Here is a 23,751-nt window from a genome sequence, read left to right on the forward strand (position 1 = left end):
CTGGGACTCAGCAAAACTGTATCTCGATGCCTCACTACATTGCCCTCAAGGTTGCTTCTTCAATGCATACGGGTTAGAAGCACGTGCTAATGGTCACCTCGGCCAGGTTGCCATTGTAGCCACTTCAGGTTGGGCCCTGGTACCTGCAGTGGTTTGCTGCCCCTTTCCACTGTGGTTCATTCTCAGCCCAGACCAAACAGAGGCAGCTCGCCTTGTTCTGCATGAACCCCCGCACTGCCCCCATCATGTCTACAAGGAACTCCCAACTCCCTCCTGTGGCGCAGACGGTGCTGCGGGATGTCTCCTGAAGTCTGTGACTGATTGCTGCCGTTTCCCCATGCTCTTCACTCTCTGGAAGAACCCTGGCAGAGTGGCTGCTAACCACAGAGTTGGCAGTTCAAACGCATGAGCTGTTTGCTGTGCCTGTAAAGATGTACAGCTTTACATATAAAAGGTTTTTGCACTAAAGGAAAAGACTTTGAAGATTGTGAGGATGCTGGTCTGGGGCCTGGGAGAGGGGGGCAGTGGGAGAAAGAAAGAAGGAAAGAAGAAGAAGATAAAAAGGAAGAACTATTGGGTTTGCTGGGATTCTCACTGTTTTGATGTAATGAACCGTGTAACTAAATATAGTATGTCCTTCTTTGTATGTGTTATATTCCACAAATAAAAGGGGGAAATAATAAAAATAAATAAAATTAATTTATTGGATAGGTGAGAGAGAGAGAGAAAGAGAGAGAGAGAGAGGGCTTATGGTCTTGAAAACCTTCCAGCTTCCTTACCCATCAGACCTAAACACTGGTTTGAGTGGTTATAAAAGGAGGAAATATAAAATTGCAGCTGATTTAAATTCTTTTGTGACATATGAACTAATTTCAAACTAACAAACCAACAGATTTACAGTCTCAGAAACCTAAAGGGGCAGTTTCATATTGTCCCGTAGGGCTGTTTGAGTGGGCATTGGCTCTGTGGCTGCAGGGGTGGGGTGGGAGAGGGCTGTTATGCATCTGAATGGACTGGAGGGCAGGGTGGGCGTCTCCCTTCTACACAGGTCTTTGGACTGCGCCTTTCAGACCCTGCTCAGGCCCCTTAGGGCCTGTGACCTAGCTGCTTGCTCTGCCAGGAAAGCTTGGCCCAGTTCTGGATCATACTCATTCTCAATTCTTTCCCGTCTCCCCTGGAATGTCGCCTTCTCAAAGAGGCACCCTGACCTTTCTCTGAGAAAGTTCCCTTCCCTGTACCTGCTCTCTTTTTGCCTGTTTGCTTCCCAGGACTCTGATTTCTTGGCTTCTTTGTTTCCAGAGCCCTGGAATGTCAGCGCTGCCAGGACAGGACGTTGTCTCCTTTCTGGCCGTAGCTCAGCTTCCAGAGTTCCTCTGCCTTGCTCCGAGTGGCTGTGCTGAGAGGATTGGAGGAATGGATGAAGGCATGCACGGAGCAGCACTCTCCTGCACCGCTGCTGAGAATCTAATTCAGTGCAGCACTTCTAATAAACCCTTAACACCACCCCCTCATTGACAATTGATAGGAAATCACTAGACATAGAAATGTAGAAAATACCGATCACCAAAAGACTATTGGACATGATTTGTACCCCTGTTACTGTTATTACTTCGAGTCTGTCATGAAAATCCTTGCAAGTAGCATGAAGTGCATTGGTACAGTACTTTAAAGAACTCTGCTGTATATATACACCGCCCTTCCCCTCCCCCACCCCATCATCTTACTCATAAAGGTCCCTCCCCCCCAGGGATGGAAGTGCCCGTCTCTTCCACAGCCCGCTGCAATGACCATTGTTTTCACCTTTCACAATACTGCAGGCAGGCAGGCTGGGCGGGGGAGGAGGGCGGGTCTTTCATGCGTGTTGCATTTGCATTTCTGTGATTACCAGTGAGGTTAAGCATCGCACTCCGTGTCCCGGGATAGACTGGAGGGCAGTGGGATGTGCTGCTTTATCATCTGTGTCTATTCTTCTGTCCATGGCTCCTCTCCTCCTCAACCCGTGATTGCTCCACGGAAGCCCTTGGCTTTGCCTTCACTGTCCAGATGGGCTTTGCCACGTGTGGATACATAAAATTCCCACCCTTTCCAATGCACCTGTCTTTGAAGCTGGACTTGGGAGAGGCTTCCCTAGGCAAGGTGATGTCAACGGCATTTTCATGGTTTCACTTAAAAATCCAAGCCTTTGGTTCTGATGGTTTCTGTTTTAATACAAGCACAGAATTAGTAGGAGGCAGGGCACAGATTTTACTTGTTTCCCAAATGGGTGACAGCTTGTACCTATATCTTTCTCGATGGGCCACTCTTTCCCCACCGACTTGAAATTTCTTTATGTTAAAATACTAAAGCGCGTGCATCTAGGTTCATTTCTGCCCGTGGGATTTTGTGTTGCGCTGTTTTAATTATGGCAGCTTTCTGGATTTTAATATTTGGTTCAGTAAGCCCCTTATATTCTTTCTTTACACACACATTTTATATATGTATATGTTTATATTTCTCAGAGTTTTAAAAACATTTGTTAGAGCTTTTAAATTTTGCTTTTTTGGTAGTATATATGTATATATTTTATTGTTGTAAAAATATAAAGAACACATTTTCCAATTGATTATTTTTCTGCGGGGACAGTTCTGAGACCCAGGCACATCCACTGCGTTGTCACCCGCCACCAACTGTTATTTCGCGAAGGGTTTCTCTTTTACTCACCCGCCCTTGTGACTGAAACTTGACACCAGTGTGGCAAAATACTGGACCTGTCTTCGTGAAATTTGGACCGAACTTATGTTCCAAAGGATGCTCGTTGGGGTGGGATGACCACATCGATGAGGCTGCCCTTACCTGTCCAGGTACCAGTGGTCCTTCTCCGCTTGGTCGTTTGAGCACAGGCACGAGTTGGAATAATCTTCATCTTGGCAGGACACCCCTGGGAAATAATTATGAGTGCTATTTAGGGCCTTCAGATATTAATTCCTTTCTACCGAGTCGTTCCACTTTTAGCAATCTATCTTAAAACCAAAAAACGGTATATGGATTCGAAGTTTAATTGGTGCATCCCTTACAACGTTAAAAATACTGGAAATGAGTTGAGAAATGGCTAAATAATGTTCATTCCAGACAACAATTGAAATATTCTGCAGCCCTTTAAAAATACGAATTTCTGGAAATTACCTAACTTAAAATAGTGCCCAGAAAAATCAGGATTTCACATCGTCTGGACACGTTTATATTATCCGTGTACACATAGCTTCTTAAACACACCGGCGAACGTGCAAGCAATAAGACTCCAAGGGAAATGGACTCAGATGAAAATAGGAGTGGTAGCCTTCGGGAGAGGGATTATGGATGATTGTTATTTTTTTACCCGGGGTTTTCCGTGCCTCCTAATTTTTCTGCACATGGCTCCTATTGATGACCGGTCTGGAGCTAAGGGAGCCTCTTCGGGAAGCCGGCCTACAGTCCGAGCCGGCGGGCGGGCGGGCGGGCAGGCGATCGGGAGGCGCAGTTCCGCGAGCGGCCGGAGGGTGGCAGTGTCCGCTCGCAGACCCGCCGCGCGCGGCCAGCTGACCTTTGTCAGCCTCCGCAGCCTCTCGTTTATCACTGATCACAAGAGTGGAATGAACATATTTACTTGTGTTTTGCTTTCCACTTATAATATCTAGTGGCATGGGAGGGAAATGAAAACAATTGTTCATAGGGGAAATTTATAAGCTTCATCTGGCGGCGTGATTTCCGCAGTTGCCCTGCCGCCGCCCAGGGACAGGATGGCCGTTCCCATCTTCAGGCGGGGAGGAGGGCGCTGCTCTGTCTGCCCGTCGGTGGTCGGCCGGCGGCTCAGCTCCTCAGTGCTCTGTCGCGAGGTTATGAGACGGTTGCTTCCAAGCAGCAGACTTTTCCAGACTCCCGTTTCCTTACACGGGACTTCCACGATTGCCCGAGGGCCCCCCTGGTGGCCGTGACATTGACTTCGGGAATCCTAGACTAGCAGCCCAGCGTGGCCAGTGCCTCCTGACTACCGAGACGGCCCTGATATTCCTGGTGACCCCTTGGAATCGTGGGGAGACCACGCCAAGCCCCTCCACCCAGGGACCCACCGCTTCAATAGCACCCAGACCCCTAGTCTCCTAGCTCATACCCTGGCCTGGAAAAAGGACACCTAAAGAGACGCCCCCCCTCCAGTGGGGTTGGGGAGAGACTAGTCCCTTCCCAGCCTGGCTGAGAGTAGGGACCCTTGCTGAGGGTGATGGGGGACTTCCTCGTGATGGCTCAGCTTCCAGCCGGCTCCTGCAGCCCAGTCCAGGCAGCAAGTCCCCATGGCTTACGCTGTCCCGCTGCCCCGCTGAGCGGCTGTGAGCCGGGCCAGGCCCAGCCTCCGAGAGAGGTGGCCAGGAGCCACCTGTAAAAGCAGAAAAAGCTGCCAGGAGCCTTCTCCTCTAAGAGGGGGTACTTCAGACTGTGGAAGCAGCCACGCGAGCACGCTGCTGCTCAGATGGGGAGGCATCTGCCCCTCTTGTTGGTCATCACAGAAGGCCCTGACTCCATGTTCCCTCCCTCCCTCCCTCCCTCCCTTTCTTTCTTTCCTTCTATGGTGGTATCTGTGGGGTCCTGTGAGGGCCGGTCTCAATGGACCGAAGTCTCATCTTGATGCCGCCTGGGTAGCTACAGGGACAGTCAGGACGTGGCTGCCTCCCTGGGAAGTGGTGGGAGTACAGTACTTCCCTCCCGTGATGCGATGCTCTTCCCAGGTAAACATGTGCACTTTGGGGTCAAATAGCCAGCAGGGGGGAGAGGCTTGTGGGGTCTTGCTGAGACCCTTCTTAGTAACTGCCCTCCCCCAACACCCCCCCCCACAGGCCTTGGGCTGCTCCAGGGCCCACCTCAGCAGCTAGCACAGAGGGACCAGGCCTCAGGTCCGGGAGGAACCGGCAGGCCCCCTTCTCGCAGGGGAGGGCAGCCAGAGCAGGGCCGCCCCTGGGTTGGTGGAGTGCCTGTTCCCTGGCTCAGGGCTCACCTGCCTGGCGCGCTCGTTCTCAGCCTGAGCAGATGGGAGCGTGATTGGGGATGGTGTCTCACCCACAGAACCTACTCTAAGCTCTACCATCCCGTCCTTCCTAGCAGGGTCTCACAATAAAATCACTCACAATGGTGTTGCTGTATCGTGTAGTGCTGAACTCCAAGACAAGCAAATTCTCAGATGAGGAACAATGATTTGTGACAAAATGTTTCCCTTACATGTAAGACTAGTGGTTTCTACAAAGTTTTGCCGAGGTGACAGCCACTCCCAGGATTCACATGGATTGGACCAGGCTGGTTTGAGAGCTGGATGGGAGGGTGCTGGGACTGTAGGGCCGCTATGGGCTGGGGGGCCCTGGTCTGGCCCGGTGGTGGGGAAACTCTGCGCTGTTGCCTTCTTAGCTCGGAGCTGGGCAGTTTTGGGGGGGGGGGGCGTCCCGCTTTGTGCATCTCCTTTCAATAATTGCATCTGCCTTGACGTCTGGAACGTTCCACCTGGTTTGAAACAGACCTGAACTTTTTACATTATTTATGTGCTAATAATGCATGTTTTTGGTATTGAGCCCCATTGCCCTGGTTCTTCTTGTGAGCAGAAGCCTCTCACAGCTAATTATAACATACAGTATTTTCCCAGCAGTCTTACAATCAAATTATTCAAAATTGCATTTCTTTATTGCATATTGCTAAAACCCAAGACAAGCAAACATCAAGATAATAAACAATTATTTATTGCAAATTATTACCTAATATATAAGATTAACAGCTTGTAACTATTAAGATTAATACATGTGGTAAACTGTATTTATTATACTTATATTGTAGCAAATATCTTTGTATAAAACATATGTTTATGTATTGCAATTAATGAGAAAAAGTGTAAGATTAACAATTTATGTTGGGTTTTGTTTTTAGATTTATGCACACTGTAAAACTTATTTATTGCACTTATTAAAAGTATTTAATGATGGACTTTTAGATGCTATATTTTTAATGTGCAAATATAAACTAAAGGAGTATTAAATTACAGAATGGAAAATTATAACCGAAGTCAAAGAATCTCACTATTTTCTGCTATAAATCTGCTTTTAAAAGACCATCACTGGAGTTACCGAATCTTTAAATAGTGGCCTTTATAGTACATAATGAGTTTCAATGAGTTATCCTTTGAAAGGCTTTTTCCATCATTAAAACGAAAGCCAACCTCTTGCTCTTCACAGATAAACGCAGCTCACAGCACAAACACCAAGATCCTCTCCTTTCAAGATGAGAAGTTGAAGGAAGAGTGGGGAGACGAGAGACATGGCGGGGCAGGTCCCCATGCAGGGGCTGGTGTGCTGGGTTGGCTGGGGAAAGGTTGAGGCCCAGGAGTGAGAGGAAACTGCACTGAGACCTGATGGGTAGGCTGGGGCCGAGGGTAAGCCTGCCCTCTATCACCCAGATCAGGGTAGAGGTGAGTGTAGCCCCAGAGCTGGCACCTGGTTCACACATAGGTTATGGTGCTCAGACCGAAAGCCTAGAGATGGGGTAAATAGCATCTCTGAAACCAACTCCCTGTGACCTGCTGTGTGCCAAGTAGAACAGTGCTGTCAGGTTTGCAAGAGTGACTTCTCAGCAGTGGGTCTCCAGGCTTTTCTTCCGAGGCACCTCCAGGCAGACACTTCACCCTTTCTGTTAGCAGCCGAGCATCACCCAGGGACTCCAATTTGAGTCCCAAGGGTTGAGCAGTTCCTTCCTATTTTCCCAGGGTTCCTGCTCTCTTGGGCTGGACGGGGATATTCGAGAAGACAGTGGGAGCAGAGGGATGAAAGGAGCCCCTTGGGGACACACGCCTGGGTTTCAGATTCTCCTTTGTTGTCAGAATAAGTTGTGAAACGTCAGGAAGGCCTCGTGGTGTCTTCTATCCAGAAAGACCACTCCCAAAGAGGCAAAGGGGTCCCTGCCTGACCACGGCCCATGGCTCCTTCCTGGATTGCCAAAGTGCTCTGTGGACTCCTTCCCCAGGGGCTGGAGTCTGGGCTCTTGTCCAACCCTGGCTGTCTATAGAACCCTGAAGAAGCGAGGGACGAGGAGAGACCCAGCTGGACAGCAGAGAGCCCCAGCTGCCAGTGACCACGGCCATTTCCTTGCTCCCATGTCCTCTGGGCAAGGGCTGGCTGAAGGTGCAGGCAGCAGGGATGGGCGAGGAACCAGGCAGGGTGAGAGCGTGCAGGGGGACTAGGAGTGGGGCAGAGGATGCCAGCCAATGACATTCCTCTCCGGTGCTGACTGACTGACTGACCCTTCCTGGGCCATGGAGGGGACGACCAGAGCGCGTGGAAGGGGTGAAAGGGGAAGGAGAGGCCTCCAGGTGGGAGAGGAGCTGAGCCTTCCCCTTCCAGCCTGCGCCTCTCTGATCACGACAGGAGACTTCCAGAACCCATTCTGCTACTCTGAAGTCAGCTGCTCATTACTCTGTTTCGGTTGCCGATAGCTTTCTTCCTCCACAAACAATTCGTTTATTTGTAGTATAAGACACAAATGAAAATGCTTTGAAAAATGTGTCGAAATCATCAATTCTTGGCTAGTCTTCATCTGCAGTCATCAAGAGAGCGGAGCCCTGGGACACACCGGCCGCTGCTCATGATGATTGCTTAGAGCCGGGGCCAGGGGGAGGCGGACAGAGTGTGTCTCCTGGCCCTCCCTTGGGAAAGCTGCAGGTCACCAGGGGGCGGAGGAGGTGGGCAGGCCTCCATCTCTGCCAGGTCCCCAAGTTCTTGTTAGAATCAGCACCCCAGAGGCTTCTTGGAGGCTTTTGCTTTTGAAGCCGGCCCTTTGTGCATCTCTCCAGCAATGGATTCATCGGCCAGTTGAGCCATCAGCTGACCCCTCCTTTCGTTTCTGCCTTGGTTTCATTCATTAGCAGGTCTGTCCACCCGTAAGCAACCAGGGCTGCCTCCCAGACAGGAGTGCCCACGGCTGATGATGAGGCACTGGGGGCTTCTCTTGAGCTCAGGCGTCATCACAAGAACCCTGGGTCATGTTAGAAATGTAGCTCGCCATTCAGGCATCTAATTCTGGGGTGGACTCCTCTCTTGTTGTTAGCTGCCAGACTCATAGCCACGCTGCATACAACAGAACAAAGCATTGCCCGGGCTGGTGCCATGCTCACAATGGTTAAGTTGGAGCCCGTTGGTGCAGCCACTGTGGTCATGCGGCTTGTCAAGGGCCTACCTCCTTTTCACCGCCCTGCTCCTTTAGCCAACACCGTGCCCTTCTCCAGGGATGGCTTCCTCTGACACCATGTCCAAAGCATGCGAGACGAAGTCTCTCCATCCTTGTCTCTGAGGAGCATTCTGGTTGTACTTCTCCCAAGACAGATGGACTTGTCTGGCAGTCCAAAGTACTTTGAATATTGTCTGCCAGTGTCGTAGTTCAAATGCACCGGCCATCCTTATTGGATGTCTAACTCTCTCATGCCTGTAAGGAGGTTGAAAATACCCTGGCTTGGACCAGGAGCACCTTGGCCCTCAAAGTGACACCCCCGCAGCAGCTGGCTGGGATGTGCCGGTCATGGAGGCGGAGGGAGTGGGTGAGGTTTGGTTGTGGAGGGGCTGCCAATGCCAAGCCCAGACTCCAGAGGGAAGTTGCGGGTCAGACCTCACTTCTGACAGTTCAAGGAACCAAGCCTCCTATGCCCCCAAAAGTTGACCAGGCAATGCAGGTTTGTGTCTGTGAAAGCCTTTGTCTTCATGGCCTTGGACACCTCTCTGACTCTCCCTATTTGTCAGCGATGCTGCGTTGGCCTCCTCCTTGTCGTGTGTGACCTTTCCCTTCACTCAAGTGTATACGTGTCCATTACCCAGTTCATGGTTTCAGTCAGTCACATGAAACAACATGCGTGTGAGTTGTTGAATGGACAAGTGATTTGTTCTGTAAACCTTCGTCCAGCTCACCATAAGAAGTTTAAAATGTAGCAAATTTCAGAAGTGGATTTGAACTGATCATTAAATCTCTGAGTGATAAGACGTGCTAAGGTTAAACAGCCAGACGACCCTTCGTGAAACCAGTCAAACCGTTCAGTCTGGGCTTGTAGAGTGGATGGCATCTGTCGGTCAAGGAGCCCCGGTGGTGTAGTGGATTATGTGTGACTGCTAACCGTGAGGCCAGCAATTGGAATGCACCACAGGCTCTGTGGGAGAAAGATGAGGCTTTCGGTTCCTGTCAAGAGCTACTGGTTTGGAAACCCGCAGGGCCAGTTCTACTGTGTCCTATGATGGAAGCACAGTAAGTTGGAATCGCCTCTCTGGCGGTGAGTCTGTTGGTTATTTATTATCTCGGTGCTTAATACAGTAGAAGGACCAGTGCAAACAAGGATGCTGCTCCACGAGATGGGGCTGAGATAGTAGCGGCAGGAGTGGGCTCGGACATAACAACAGCAGTCGTGAGGAGGGCCTGGGATGGGGCAGGTTCAGGGCTGTGGTGTGGGCCCACTGTGAGTTGGTAGCAACTGGATGGCACCCAACAGCCAGAGTCAGAGGCAACCCAAACCAAATGCACGGACACGGTGTGGATTCCAACTCCTGGGGAGCCAGGGTGTCTGAGACGGCCAATCCTTCTGGGAGCAAATGGCCCCGTCCTGCTCCCCAGGAGCAGCTGGTAGGTTTGAACCTCTGACCTTCTAGTTAGCAATCCAATGCTTCTCCCACAGCACATGAGGTGTGAGCGCGAGGGACGTTTGCATCACGAGCAGTAGGGCTTTGGGGCTCGCTAATGTTTGATGTCTTTTCTATTGGAAGGACACATCTGAGCAAAGAGAAGGAGAGGGGGGCGAGCCGCCTCCTCCCAAATGGTTGCCAGTGCCCTGCGACAGTGGCATTGTTGCTGTCCTTGGTGCCTTTGAGCTGGTGCTGACACTGCCCAGTCCGGCCCGTCCTCAGTCGTTACTATGGTCGAACTTACCAGCTGTAGCCTTCGTGCCCATCTGTCTGATTTAGGAGCTTCCCCTCGATCACACACCCTCTTCTAACCAAGCATGATGTCTTCTCCAGGGACCGGTACCTCCTGTCCAGATGTGAGAGAAAGAGGCTCGCCATCCTCACGCCTAAGGGAATTCTGGCCGTACTTCCAACACGGATTTCTTCTTTCTTCTGGGAGGCAGTCCATGTATTCTTCACCGGCACCGTACTCCAAAGACGTCAATTCTTCCTCTATTTCCTTATTCATTGTTCCCCTTTGCATGTGTATGAAGAACTTAAAATACCATCATTTGGATCTGGCTCACTTTTGTATTCAAAGTAACATATATATATATATATATATTTATATATATATTTATATATATTTATATTAATGTATGTAAACATTTTAAAGAGGTGGGTTGATGCAAATTTGCCCAATGCAATACTGCTGTTACTTCCATGAGCAGTGGCTGTAGATTCATGTAAAATGAAATCCTTGACAACTTTAATAGCTCTCCCATTTATCACAATGTTGCTTATTGGTCCCATTGTGAGGATTTTATTTTTCTTCATGTTGAGGTGTAATCCATCCTGAAGGCTGTAGCCTTTGATCTTCATCAGTACAAGTCCTCTTTGTTTTCCGAAAGCATGGTTGTGTCATCTGCATATCCAGTCCCTATGCCATGTCCCATGTGTGGGTCAACTTCCCAGATAATTTGCTCGGCATACAGACTGAATGGTTATAGTAAAAGGATACAGCCTTGGCACACACTTTTCTGATTTGAAACCACTTAATAACCCCTATTCATATTCTCCAGCTCTCAACCCTTTGTTTTGAACTTCTGTATTCCAATCGCCAGTGTGTTCTGACTGTGTGTTGGATGAATTTCAGAGTACAGAAATGGAAAAAGATCTTTACTTTCTTCATCTTTGACATTAGTGGTTGCTGCAAAACATTTGAAAAGCCGCTGTATTAACTAGTCTTCCTGATTAGCTGTATTAACTAGTCTTCCTGATTAGCTGTATTAACTCGTCTTCCTGATTAGCTGTATTAACTCGTCTTCCTGATTAGCTGTATTAACTAACGAGTCTTCCTGATAGGTATGTGGCGATCATCGCTGCCTTCACTGCATTTCGGGGTGGATTTAACAACGCTGTTTTTGACGATGAATGCTAGGCATTTCTCTTCACTCTGCCGTTCTGGGCATAATGGATCGGGGAGCTCCAGCTCACAAAGGCCTAGACTATTCCATTTTAGCTCACTAATGCCTTTGAGATCTATCTTTATGCATTCCATTCCATTTTAATAGTTTTACTGGCAGATAATTCACATATGATACAATTTGATCACTCACTCATATTCTGAAGACTTGTGTAGTCATCACCACAATCAATATCAGAGCATTTTCTTCTTCTTGAACTATTGGTTGTTAGCGCCCATTTCCCCCGCCTCTCCTGCCATGCCTCTAGGTAATTATCAATCTAGGTACTGTTTCTGCAGACTTGCCTGTCCTGGATTGCATGTACAGGAAATCACACAAAACACAAACGAGGAACACACACACAAAGAGCCCAACAACAATAACAAAGCAAAACCGAGAGAAGCGCCAATGACACGAAATCAGAAAATATTGAAAACCGAAATCACTTCAGAATGGGTCATCAGGGAGATCCAACGATAAGGCACTACATCTTCATCTGACTACACGACACTGTTCCTAGATTCGTACTCAGTACCTTCCCTGTTGCCATCACTACCGGATGCTTGCCGATGTTCCTTCTTGTGGTGAGCTGTGCCGCACCAGCTCACGAAGCTTCTGAAAGATTCGTGCCCATTCCACGTCACTAAGGTTGCAGAGGTTAGCTCTGCTTTGAGAAGGCAGCTCTTCCCCACTTGTGCGGGCAGGGCCTTTCCACCAGAGCGGCTGTCTGTCTTCAGGCGCTGTGCCAGACAATGCTCCGCTGCTGTTCATGTTTTTAATTGACACACTGTTGACAAATAGATCACCAGGCCTTTCTTCCCAGGCTGCCTTAGTCTGGAAGCTCTGCTGACGCCTGTGCCCCCTGGGAGACCCTGCTGGTATTTGAAACGGCAGGGGCATGGTGCCCACTACCAGGCACCCCAGGCCAGTGGCACTCTAAGAGCGGCCTTAGGTCATTCGATGCTTTTCTTCTTCTTTTCTCCAGAAATGTATTTCAAAAACCATAAAAATGTGCCCATCCTTTAATTCTGCAACTCCACTTGCAGGAATTACTTGCATGGGATAATCTTAGATGAAAACAAGGAATCGTGTACATTGATGTTTAGTGGAGCCTTATTTTTGACTTTTGATTATAGAAAGCTTAACAACAGTATGGAAATAGTATGAACTAACCCATCAATGGGTCTCCCTGTACCTTAGCCCCCGTAGCTAGAAGTTCCTGGTCTGCCCTCATCTCACCTGGACTGTTGGAAGTGAGTCTCAAATATTGTACTATTTCATCCATCAATTATTCAGGATGCACCCAAGACGAGCATTTCGTAAAAAGCAGAACCACAACAACGTTCACATAAAAAGGTAACGAAAATGGTTAATGTTTAAGATATTCAATCAATATTCATTTTCACTTTCTTAAAAAAATAGAAATGAAGGTAAGATTCATGTGTAGCAATTGCTTGGCATGTCTCATCCCTCTAAGTTTCCCTCCTTGCAATTTATTTTTTTGTTCCTTGCAATTTATTTGTTGAAGAACCTGGATCAATTGTATGACTGGGGTTCCCACAGACTTGAGTTTGCTGTTTGCAGTGTTATAGGGCCATTTTACACGTGCCATGTTCTCTTGTCCCAGGGAGCTTCCAAAAGTTAGTGGAAAACTGGAATCGAAAGATAAGGAAACTTTTCCATGAACTTTTAAAACCCCCTCATTTATCTTGTAATGTTGTCACCAATAGAAATTATGGGTATTTCAATGTATCATAATAACTGCCCAAGGCATTGGATTGTAATGTGCGCTTATCACCTCTTTGAAATTATTAGACCGACCACTTGACTCTGCTACTTCATAAGTACTGTATTTTTGCCCAAGCGATCTTAGTGGCACTGTGGGGTAACTGTTCAACGGCTACCCACCAAGTTGGTGGTTCAAGTCTACCAGCAGCTCCCAGAGAGAAAGAGAAAGAGAAAGAGAAAGAGAAAGAGAAAGCCTCCCGTTCCCATCGAGATTTGCAGTCTCAGCAGCCCTGCGTAAAGTCGCTGCCGGTCGGAATGGACTCAAGGTCAGTGGGTTAGTCTTCTTTTTGGTTTTGTTTTATAAAGTGATCGGGATCCTCCTCCTTTTTGTTTGCTGGGAGCAATGGCGTTGATGCTTTCAACTTTTCATAGAATTCACCAGTGAGTGATACAATCTAGGCCTAGAGCCGGCGTTTAGGGAACTTTTAAAATTATGAATTAAACTTTTGTAATGGTTATAAGGGTTCTGAGCTTCTTCCAGGAATTGACCCAACTGTCAGAGGTCCATATGTAACTTCATTCCTTCACCCTCTGCAGGGACTGTAGTGGTGTCTCCTGCTTCATTTCTGTCTTTTCACTTTTTAAAAACTTGGTTAGTCTTGATAGAGGTTTGTCAGTTTTATTAATCCTCTCAAAAGCCAACTCTGTTTCATTGATTTTTCTGTTCTCAATTCTACTGATGTCTGCTCTCGTCTTTACTACTTTCCTCTGTCTGCTTGCTTTGATCCTCTTTTTCTAGAGTTCAAGGTAGCAGCTTACACGACTGATTTGAGACCTTTTCTCGTTTCTTTCTTTGTTTTTAAACTGTTTTATGGGCACCTCACCCACCTATCATACAGTACAATAGATTGGCCATATCAAGAAGCATTGTACAGTCTTTACCACAATCATTTTCAGCACATTCTTCTTCCTGGTACTCATTTTTATTCATGTGAGTTTTTTTCCCTTCCATTTTGGCAAAAATGTACACAACCAAACATTCACCAATTCAACCCACGTATCACTCAGAGCCACTGATGGAACTGCTGTCCAAGCATGATTGCCACCTCTCCACCTGCCCCACCACCGTTCAAGGAGCTCAGCGTCCTGTAGGCAAGAGCTCTTCCTCTTTTGCCCACGCTATCTCTTTCCTCATGTGTTCATTCAATACGAGGGAACTTCCCTTCACCACTGCTTTAGTGGAGCCCGTTATAGTTAGTTCCATCTTGTCTTTAGTAAAAAAAAAAAAGTCCTTTCAGACTTCATTGTGGCCTTGGGGATTGTTCATATATATATATATTTAGGTTAAAAGTTATTGGGGTCTTTTCTGTAAGCGTTGTGATTCTTTTCTACCTTGATCCCATTGTCCTTGGAGAATGCACTCTGCATGATGACTCTTTGTCACTGGTTGCGTGGTTGGTGGTCTCTCTCAGTCTATGTTTCAGAGACCCTTGAAAGGAATGTGTAGCCTATTGTTCTGTAGAGGGTTCTGGGAGTGTTTGCTATTCTTGTGAGTTATGGTGTCTTTAATTCCAGATCTTTGCAGATTTCCTGGTTCACTTTTCTATCATGTCTGAGGCAGGAGTTACATTTCTTTTTCTTTTAAAAAAATCATTTTATTGGGGGCTCATACAACTTTTATCACCATCCATCCATCCATTTTGTCAAGCACATCTGTCCATCTGTTGCCATCATCTTCAAAACATTCTCCTTCCACCTGAGCCCTTGCTATCAGCTCCTCATTTTTCTCCCTCCCTCTTTCCCTCCCTCCCTCCCTTCCTCCCTCATGAACCCCTGATAATTTATAAATTATTATTATTTTTCATGTCTTACACTAACTGATGTGTCCCTTCACCCATTTTTCTGTTGTCCACCCCCCAGGGAGGGGGAGGAGTTAAATTTCTAACTGTAGTTTTAGATTTGTTTTGCTTTCAGCTTTGGCTTCTATGTAGCTCTTCTTATCTTGCTGCCAGCAGCATTTAGGACTACTGCACCCTTCCGGTGGATTGACCCTTTGATCATTATACAAGATACTTTCCTGTTTCTGATCATTTTCTGTGACCAGAAGCATATCTTATCTGACATTAATATAATGACTTGATTTCCTGGATTAATTATTGCATGATATATCTTTATTAACCTTTTACACCTAAATGTTTTATGTTATTATATTTAAAGTGTGTTTCTTGCAGAAAACATATTGTGGGGCCACATTTTTTAATTCACGCTATCATTTTGGCTTTACAGTTGGTATATTTAGGCCATTTACATTTAATACATTATTGATATGTAGGACTATAGACTGTCATTTTCTAACCCCCCTCTCCCCCATTTTTTTGTTGTTGTTTCTCTGTTTTCTTTTTTCCCTCTTGATTTTCCAAGTCTCTTGTTTTTATACTTTTTTTTGTTTAGAAAAATTTCCTAGCCATTCTTTTAGCATAAGTTTGCCAGGGCCAACTCTTGTTAGTTTTCATTTCTCTGACAGGATCTCAATTCCCTCAACCTGGTTTTGGCTTGGTACAGGATTGTGTGTAAGCAGTCCTGCAGTTCCATGTAGCCTCCATTGATTCAGAATGGGGTGGGGTGGAGGCCCTCTATGCAGGCATGTGTGAGTGTAAGTCTGGGCCCCAGCTTAACGTTTGCAGACATGGGCGGAGGTGGGACTGCAGCTTTCTGTGACATGTGGCCAGCGTAGAGTGCTATTTTATGTCCTCTCTCTTGCTAGGCTGCCCCTCCTCTGGTCCTTTGGCTAGAGAGAACAGATTTTATAGGTTTTTTTTTTAATATGTGCCTTTTTAAATCTTATTTTTTAGGAGGGAGGTGGGGGTGGGGGCCTTTTCAGGTTGACAGCTTTTTCAGCTCCAGGTCTAGAATACCTGAAACATCATCATCAACAACAACAATATTAACAAAACTTGCAGGGAACTCACTACCATGAAATCCTTACCCATTCAATCTTCTTTCCACTTCCAGAGCCTTCTTATACTTGTTTGACATGTAATTGCCGTGCAGTGAATAATTTAATATGGCTCTTCTAGCCAGAGCTTTTGTAATGCCCACCAAAGGACGTTTTCCTGATAGGTCTGAATAAGAGGAGGTGGCAGGAGGATACTGATAGGTTAGATGATTATTCACATGGTTAATTATTCTTGCCAAGGCTTGTCATCCTGCTGGGTTTAAAATGAACTATTTCAGAAGCAGGAGAGGGCATCTTGTGTCATCAAGAGAGCAGAGTGCATCTTTTGGACCCCAGGGACCCTGCACCTTGAACATCCTCAATCCAGGGGCAGAGCTGTGATGCCCGGGGGCTGGTATCTGCAGAATTAAGAGCCAGAACACAAGACAAGGTGGCCGGCTAGTTGGCCACTGAGCAAGGTAAACCGAGTGCCTTGCTCCTCCCTGCAGAGACTCGCTTGTGGTATGGAGTGCCTCCGCACACTTCGTGGAGGGAACTAGGTTTCCTGGCCCACAGATCCAGAGCTGATCCATAGGCCTTCTGGCCAGAGTGTGTACCATTTGGATACTTATTGGCAACCCTGAAAGAGCTCTGTAACATTGCCTGAGCAGGGAACAAGTGGTTGAGAGGCCAAGTACACATGAGAGCTCTGTCTTGACCAATAAAACCATTTCTTGGGCATTTGTAGGATGTTGAATTCTTTAATAAACTCCAGAATTGGGATCACGAGGGTGGGAGGGTGTGGGAGGGAGGGAAAAAACGAGGAGCTGATACCAAGGGTTCAAGTAGAAAGAAAATGTTTCAAAAACGATGATGGCAACATATGTACACATGTGCTTGATACAATTGATGTATGGATCATTATAAGAGCCCCCAATAAACTAATTTATGAAAATTAAAAAAAAACCCAACAACTCCAGAATCATGAGCATTGTCTGTGGATTCTGTGTGGCCATTGGGATGGACTCTCAAACCCCACTGAGATGTAGAGAGTGCTGTGGAAGGGCCGGTTGGTGTCAGACTTGGTAAGAAGCTTGGAGCATGGAAGCCTGTCCGGCTGCGGCCTCCTAGGTATCTGCCTTGGGCAGTGGGCGCTGATGACAGTTACTCCATCCCTCCAGGCCGTATGGTCCGAGAGGAGATCAGCTGCCATCCCAGCACCTTCTTTACCGTTGATAGCAGAAGTGGGATTTGTTGCAATGGCTCCAGACACATGTAAACATGGGCTCTGGAAGAGCAAGACTGGGAAGTGAAACTTTTGACTCTTGGGTTTGCTTCGGTTATTGTTACCTGCAACGTAAGAATTGACGTGCGGTAGCAGAGAGGAGAACTGCCACTCCTGGAGTTGCTGGGCAAAAGCCAGGCTGGTTACACAGATGACTGATCTACCTGCTAGAGCCCATCAGTACCCAGGACCATACAGACCTCAAGGGAGAGACAGTCCGGGGGGGGGGGGGCGGGGAGAAGATTAAACTTGGGTGTTTTATAAAAGGGTTAAGGACTATATATTTACCTGGCTGTGCAATGGAGATCGAATGTTTCTCCAACATAATGTAAAATAGACACACCTTTTTTTTTTTTGACAGCAATGTTCCCAGATTTTCATTGTACGTAGCAGAAGGAATCAGGAAAAGTCTATGTACTCCTTCTCCCTAGGCGTTTGGACAAGCTTCATTTTGCTGTCAGTTGCCCCTGAGTTGACTGTGCTCATGCAATGCCCTGTGCACAGAGTAAAACGGTCCGAGGGTTTGTCAAGGCTGGAGAAGCAGGTCACCAGGCCTGGCTCCAGGGCTCCCTTGGGCCAGGTTGACTCCACTAGCCTTTGGGTTCATGGGCCAGCACTTGACCGTTTGCCACAGCCATTCTGTAGTCACATACAATATTTCATAGGCTCAAAGTCAAATCCATAACACAGATTATTTTTCAGAGAAGCTGAAGTTGGATCCCTCTGGTCTCTGCTTTATGCTGTCTCTTGACATCAACCAGTAATTATTATGACTCAAAAAGTATTTTGTGATTATTTGTACTAATTCCACATACACCAGTTCGACAGCTTGGACACACACCATTTAGTGACAGTGGTCACATGATTCAGATTGGGCCGTAATTCTCACTCTCCTCCATTCACATACATGTACTGGCTCCCTCATCTTGTGAGTCCTGTTGTCGGCATGATTCCGAATCATTCTTAAGACGGCATAATTCTCAAATCAGACTCTTTTTTTAAGTAACTAAGCTGAATGATTGTTTTAAGAAAACTTGAGAGGATTTTAGCTTAAGGTGAAATATTATCGCAAGGCATTAGTTTCAGGGGTTTATCCAGCCCCGATGGCTCTAGGAAGTCTGCAGACTATGAGAATTTGGAATTCTGTTCTGCATTTCTCCCTTTTTGATCAAGATGCTTCTATATGATCTTTGATCACAACATTCAGTACTCGTAGCTGAGCACCATCCAATTCTGGTGTCATGGCAGAGGCGGCAGCTTCTCATGGAGACAACAAGCCACACGCTCCGGGTTCTGCCCCTCAGCTTGTGACTCCAGTGAACAGAGATCAGTTGTGCGCTTCTGGTGGCTGCTCTCAAACATTAGGTCCCCAGGCAGGCACAGTCAACTCCAGGGAAGAACAGAAGTACTTTACACAAATTAACCGGGGTGTCCCTGTAGGTTTCCAAACTTATTTGGCCTACTTAATTTGGCATTAAAAAAAAAGTACTATAGGCCATTACAAAACAAAAACAAATTCACCGTCATTGAGTTGATGTTGACTCATAGCAATGCTACGGTACAGGGCAGAACTGCCCCGGTGAGTTTCTGAGACTAACTCTTTGTGGGAGTAGAAAGTCCAGTCTTTGCCCCTCAAGTGGCTGGTGGTTTTGAACTGCTGACCTTGCAGCTCAACAAGTAAACGCTATGCCCCTATAGTCCATAACCCAGGATGAATTGTAGATCTGCTTTTACAACACCTCTGAATTGCTTCAGCATTCCCCAGGGGCTGGTATCTCTCACACTGCAGGAAACCATGATCCTAAACTTCCAAATCCAGAAACCAGATCCCACAAAGTATTTGTCTGTAACAAGCAACATCAACAGCTTCTCCCTGTCTCTCTTGTGTCACGGTTATTTTTGAAATGTGTGTGTATATATATATATATATATATATATATATATATACATACACACATATGTGTATCCTTCCTTTCTTGTATGTAAGCATATGTGTATCCTTCCTTTCTTAGACAGTCTCTCTCTCTTACACACACACTCACACACACACACACACACACACACACACTTTTTCTATTTTACCCTTTTATTTAATAATGTCTGCTGGAGGTAACTTTATATTAGAATAGAAAGTTATTTCTCATTACTTACAAATATTTTATTGTGGTAAAACAGATCTCCAAACTCACTGTCATCAAGTCAGTGGGGACTCCTGGGGACCCCGCTTGTGGTTTCCATGACCGTTTCTGTTCACGGGAGTAGAAAGCTCCGTCTTTCTCCGGAGGAGCTACTGGTGGTTTCAAACAGCTGTCCCTGCTGATTGCAGCCAGCGGAGGGCCCACTCTCCCACCGTGCGGTTTTAACCCTTCCTAAGCGCACACTGCGGTGGTATTAGTTATATACGTACTGTCGTGACGCCCCATCATCAGCTTTCCCAAACCTTTTCCTGCCCCCAGGCAGAGACTCTGGACTGGTATTCAGTGACTCTCAGCTGCGCCCCCACAGCCTCGGGCCAGCTTTAACCCGCTGTCCAGCTCTCTGAACAGTGCAGTGGTTACCAGTTGGGCTGCGAACCGCAAGGGCAACAGTTCCAAATCCCCAGTCGCTCCGAGGCTGTGGAGTTACAGTTTCAGACTCAGAGGGGCGCTTCTACAGTGTGAGGCAGAACGGACTCGATGGCGGTAAGTTTGGTCTTTAGAGGTGTTTCCTGTAAGGAGGGTTATGCCCACTTATATCGGGCTGATTTCACTTAGCACCGTGTCTCCCCAGCTCATGCACAGAAGGCGCTTTCTCTTTAAGGCTGACTAGCATTCCCTTGCATGTCTCCAGCACATCTGTTGGTGGACCCTTGGTTGGTTTCCACCTCTTGGCTCTTGTGAACATGACAGCGATGGACATGGATGCTCCTTTTGAACGCTGCCCTGTGCTCCAATTTTTGGATGCACCCCAGTGTATCCCATCAGCCCCTTAATGGAAAGACGCCGGGTTGCTCCCGGCCTCTTCAGAGCCTGCACCGTTGTGGGGAGAGCAGTGAGTTCCTGAACCTCTGAGTTCGAGCCCTGGAAGTGGGGTTGCTGTGTCAGAGGTCAATGGAAATGTAATTTCCCTAGACATTGAAACATTGATTTTAGTATAGAAATATTGACCCAAATATTAAATGGTGAGTTAAAAATGATGGTTGCCACCAAGGGGTGTAAGAGTCAATGGGATTTTAAGTTTTTATTATGAACATGACTTCAGAGTCCCTATAGGAGGGTCAGACCCATAGACCCCTGGGTTATATGGACAATAGAAAACTATGCAAATATTTTTAAAATATTAAGAGTAAAATTTCTGCTATATTAAAAATGGAACAAAGCGGGCACCGCACATAGTACAAGTAGTGTGATTTCCGTTTGCTAAGCAAAATCTGCGTGTAATGAGGTTGTTAATTTCCTAACATTAGACTTACGTGTGTAAAAAGCATGTGGCGTCTTCCTTTCTGAAAATGGAGGGGAAAGACAATTTTAGTGTAACCCGGTAAGAGAAGTCTAATGCTATGACTTAAACAATCCCTTTAATTAAAGGTACAGGTTCTCTGATCGCTGCTCATGGGACTTTTCTCCGTGATGGTGACTGGAGGAGTGGGGACAGGAAGTTGCCTGGACTTAGTGGCAGAAGGCAAGGCATGGGTCCTGGATCCCCACTGTGGCTGGCCCCGGCTGCCCTGACAGGTGTCTCTTCACGGGTGACTGTCTACCAGTGTATCTTGTGGCCTTGGCTGTCACTCATTGTCTCCCACTATTGCCAGCTTCTCCCTGCCACCCAGCTGGAGAGGGAAGCTGCTGCTGTAGGTGGCTACGTGATGGGCTGCTAACTGCAAGGTCTACAAATGAAAACCACCAGGAGCTCCGCGAAAGAAAGGTGAGACTCTCTGATCCCATGGAAAACAAGTCTGAGAAATCCAGGGCAATTACCCTGTCCTACCGGGTCCCTGGGAGTCAGAACGGACTCTGGCAGGGAGTTTGGTTATGTTTTTGGAAAAGACTCACTTTACCGGTGAACTGTGAGCTGAAAGGATGACTGTGGCTTCTGGGGGGAGCCTTGGAGAGCTGGCCCCTAATTCACCACGTTATGCTCTCTGCCCTGGTGGCACAGGACTTCGGCGGTGGGGGGCAATCGTGTGTTTCTGAGTGAGAATCAGTCCTTAGTGAGCGCAGAGGAAGAGCGCCTGCAGGCCGAGCTGGTCGTTGTCCGCGCAGCACAGCCAGTCTAGATGTGCGTGCTGGGAACTCCGGTCTGGCAGGCTGTCCATGCCCTGGCGGTGCAGTGGTGCATGTTGGGCAGTTAACCTCCAGGTCAGTAGTTTGAAACCACCAGCTGCTTTGCAGGAGAAAGAGAAGGCTTTCTATTCCCACAAGAGGTACAGTCTTGGAAACCATAGGAGCTGTTCGGCCCTGTCCTGTTGGGTTGCCAGTTTTCACTCCAAGACAGCTCATGCCAGAGTCGGCCTGCCCTAGCTCTGCCAGGACAGCAGACTGCCGGGTGTCTCAGGCCGCTACCCAAGGCCCAGGACGGCTGACTGCTGGGTGGCTCAGGGTGCTACCCGAGGCCCAGGATGGCAGACTGCTGGGTGGCTCAGGGTGCTACCTGAGGCCCAGGATGGCAGACTGCCGGGTGTCTCAGGGTGCTACCCGGGGCCCAGGATGGCAGACTGCCGGGTGTCTCAGGGCGCTACCCGGGGCCCAGGATGGCAGACTGCCGGGTGGCTCAGGGCACTACCCGAGGCCCAGGATGGCAGACTGCCGGGTGTCTCAGGGCGCTACCCGGGGCCCAGGATGGCAGACTGCTGGGTGGCTCAGGGTGCTACCCGAGGCCCAGGATGCAGACTGCCGGGTGGCTCAGGGTGCTACCTGGGGCCCAGAGTTTGGACCTTGCCACAGCAAGCTGCATGGGAGAGCCACAGCATTCAGCCCCATCATGTTGCTTTCCTCTCTCTGGGGCATCAGCATCGTCAATGCCTCTTTCCAATCTTGGGAGAACGAGAGTGACTCACCTGTGCCTGTCGAAGTGATACATCTGCGTTGGCATTGACATGGCCTCGGAGGAGATCAGTGGGGCAGCTTGTAAAAACATTTCCTCACAGGTCCCCAGGGTCAAGTCCACTGAGTCGTCTGCATTCCCCTCCTCACTGGGAGTCACATCTGGGACACCCATGTCACCTTTGCCTCCTTCTTTTGTCTCACTTCTTCCCACACCCCTGGGCTAAGCCAGGTGGGCTTTCCCGTCTCCTGCTTGCTTCCCAAGTGAAAGGCCATGCTCCAGCACAATCTGGAAGAGCCAAGTCGAGGCCACCCTTTCCCAAAGCCTGGAGTGACATGCTGATTCGTGACAGAGAAATGAAACCCTGCTTTGGAGATCACTGCTGAGCCCTCTTACATTGCTGAGCCCCAAACTGTCTCAGGTCAGAAGCCCTTAGCCTCGCAGTGACCATTCCCAGCCTCCCAGGGCTAGGACAGACCGTGCAATAGTAGCGGGGTGTGTGGTGGCCAGCACAGGCTGCCTGTTTCCCTTCAAGACTCCAGAGGGCCTGTGGGGCCTGGGACCTTGTTCCCCGGGTGGAGGGGAGGAGATCCACACTCATGCCACATACAAACATAATTTATGGACAATGAAAAACAAGCGGCCACCTAGCTCAGAAGCAATAAAGACCCCATGGAAGAAGCACACCAGCCTGTATGATCATGAGGTGCCAAAGGGACAGGTATAAGGCATCATGCAAAAAACAATTACATATCTATATCTATATCTATATCTATATCTATATCTATATCTATATCTATATCTATATCTATATCTATATCTATATCTATATCTATATCTATATCTATATCTATATCTATATCTATATCTATATCTATATCATCTATATCTATATCTATCAAGGGCTCATGAGGGAGGGGGAAGCGGGGAGGGAGGGGAAAAAAAGAGGACCTGATGCAAAGGGCTTGAGCAAATGCTTTGAAAATGATTAGGGCAAAGAATGTACGGATGTGCTTTATACAATTGATGTGTGGATTGTGATAAGAGTTGTATGAGCCCCTAATAAAATGTTTAAAAAAACGTTAAAAAAAAAGAAGAACACATCTGAGAATAATCTAGAAATACTGTTTTGATTAAAGAGTGGAATTAGGAATTAATTTAATTTTCTGCCTTTGGTGAGCATTATCTATACTTTACATAAATGAGTGTGTATTGCTTTCACAATAAGAGCAAGCAGCATCAAAGAGAACACAGAGAACATTTGAACATAGACAAGTGGGACTTGTCAGCTGTTCCTTTGTGACATGGCTGGGGTGGTCCAGCCCAGATGCTGGAAGCGGGGTGTGCTCAGCGGCCTTGGGGAGTCTGTTCTCTCGTGGATGTCTCCCATCTATGGGCTACAGCAACCTCTGAGGTGTCTCAAACAGTTTGGAAATACAAGGAAATCCGTGTTCTCCAGGCACAAGTGATTCTCATGGAGACGAAGGTCAGCGCCAGGGAGGGCGAGTAGCTTGACTGTCCCGGATCTTATGGACTCTTACAGAGCCACTGGGATGGGGAGACCCTTTCCTGGATCTTGAATGGGATGCTCCTGGGGAGACTCTTTCCTGGATCCTTTGTTGTCAGGTGGCTGTGAAG

The 23,751-nt window shown here is 47.6% G+C and overlaps 1 non-coding gene across 1 annotated transcript; it reads left to right on the forward strand.

Annotated features, from left to right (window-relative positions):
* Nucleotides 1-761: 761 nt before the first annotated feature.
* Nucleotides 762-882, forward strand: LOC142432947 (small nucleolar RNA SNORA61). Its single transcript, XR_012781024.1, has one exon. It is a non-coding gene; the product is annotated as a small nucleolar RNA SNORA61 (small nucleolar RNA).
* The last annotated feature ends 22,869 nt before the right edge of the window (nt 883-23,751 follow it).

This window comes from Tenrec ecaudatus, chromosome 18, assembly GCF_050624435.1.
Source record: "Tenrec ecaudatus isolate mTenEca1 chromosome 18, mTenEca1.hap1, whole genome shotgun sequence".
In the NCBI taxonomy this organism is placed as follows: Eukaryota; Metazoa; Chordata; class Mammalia; order Afrosoricida; family Tenrecidae; genus Tenrec; species Tenrec ecaudatus.